Genomic DNA, 2,059 nt, shown 5'->3' on the forward strand with positions numbered 1-2,059 from the left:
ATTCTGATTAAAATTACAATGAAATATCACCTCACAACTAAAAGAACGTTACATATTAAGTAAACCACCAATTATAGAGATGGGGAGAAAATGTAACCCTATTATACTGTTGGTGGGAAAGCGAACTGGTGAAACCATTAGGGAGAGCAGTCTGGACTTAATCCTAAGACAATAAAAATGAAAATGCCGGCCCTCCTTGGTAGCACAGCAGGTTAAAGCACAGCACTAAGAAGCTTAAACCGCTTCAGCATGAGTTCAATCCCCACCTGCCCCCCAGGGGACCACATGGCGTGGCAGACCTCTCCTGACCAGCTCTGCTGCTCCCCTCAGCAGTGTACTTCTTCGACCTGCCTGTCCTTCTCCCCATTCTGTCTCTCTGGTGAATCCTCTCACCCTCCGCATCTCTGGCCGGTACCCCAGTACTGTATGAATAAATAAATCTTAAAAACAAACAAACAAACAAAAAAACAACTTACATGGTCCACAATATTCACAGCAGCATTATTCACAGTACCTACGACACAGAAGCAACCTGTATCTCCTTAACTTATTGAATGAAAAACAAAGATGTGGCACATACGTAATGTGGAGTATTATATTTTCATAAAAATGGATGCAATACAGCTATTTTCAACAAAATGGAGGGGATTTTATAGAATTATGTACATCAAACAAGTTGGGAAAAAAAGAACTACTGGAATTCAAATAGCAGTTTGATAACCAAAAAAAAAGAAAACTGGTGGATATCAGTAAACATCTTGAGGTCTCTGAGGGAGAAGAACAAAACGACAGAGGGACAGGTATAGGAAAAATAAAAAGACCTAACATATGATCCACTAATATACTTCAAGTACCCGAAGAATGCAAAAACATTCATTTGAAGGGACACAAACATTTGTATATTCATTGTATCACACTGAAGATAAACAACCAAAGTGTCCAAGAATGGAGGAGTAGAAATACAAGTGAATTACTACTTAGCTTTAAAACAAAGATGAAATCTTGCCATGTGTATAAATATGGATGGCGCATAGGGGGATCTTACTAAGCAAATTTAAAGGTTGATGTTCCAACTGCAAAAAATCACTGTAACCTCCACTAGGTCCAAAATTGCTTCCATCATTACCAACCCAGTGCCACCATATCCAATTCAAACAACGTCACCTCTACCACTGGAGTTTCTTGATGACCAAAATTGACATTCCCACCAAAACCATTGCAACCACCAAAGTTTCAATAACCACTCCAACCTCTTTGGCGGAATGAAGCACTGGCCATCTCTTGCTTTGATATGACTTTCTATACTTCACAATTACAGCCACTCAGAATGTGGCATTTCTGATTGGCAATCCTGTCTACAGAATCATGGCCATCAAAGTTCACAAAAGCACAGCCTGTCATCTTGCTACTGTCCTCAGAAGTCAGGATTTCAATCACATAAATTTTCCCATAATGTTCAAAATAATCCCTTAGATGTTGTTCCTCAATGTCTCCTTTAATGCAACCAACAAAATTATTTTTCACAGTTAAGTGGGCACTGGGTCTTTGAGAATACTGTTTTCCCACCGTTCGCTCTGTTTCCACAGCTCTTGCATGCACCTCATGTGGTCTTGCATTTATGGCTGCATCGACCTCCTCCATGGTAACATAAGTGACCGTCCAAAGACTCTGTATCACCAGTCTGTGGGCAATCACCATTACTAAGTATGGTTTCCCATGCTCCAAAGCTTAAACCTCCAATGAAAGTTTTCACATGGGAGACTCTTACTTAGACACAATAGCAGTGGGAGGGGAAATGATTACAGTATTTACCCAAAGGCATCCACAGGATGATGATTTTTAAATTTTAACAACTCAAAATCAAATGTACAACTTCAGATTCTATATTCAGTAGAAGAAACAAGTTGGTGTCAACTTATTTCAGAATGGGTAACTCTTAAAACATAAGCAATATGAAGAAAACATGAAGGGAATAATCTACATACTGATCATCTAATTTTTAAACTTCTACAGGAGATATCTGAAATGTATTTTAATCTGTCCAATGTAAGGGGCCTTG

At 39.0% G+C, this 2,059-nt stretch overlaps 1 pseudogene; it reads right to left on the reverse strand.

The window, feature by feature from the left end:
• Window positions 1-1,150: 1,150 nt before the first annotated feature.
• On the reverse strand, window positions 1,151-1,698 carry LOC101619772 (annotated as a pseudogene).
• Window positions 1,699-2,059: the final 361 nt, after the last annotated feature.

The sequence above is a fragment of the Condylura cristata genome, unplaced genomic scaffold, assembly GCF_000260355.1.
Source record: "Condylura cristata isolate star-nosed mole 26May11 unplaced genomic scaffold, ConCri1.0 scaffold00019, whole genome shotgun sequence".
Classification (NCBI taxonomy): domain Eukaryota; kingdom Metazoa; phylum Chordata; class Mammalia; order Eulipotyphla; family Talpidae; genus Condylura; species Condylura cristata.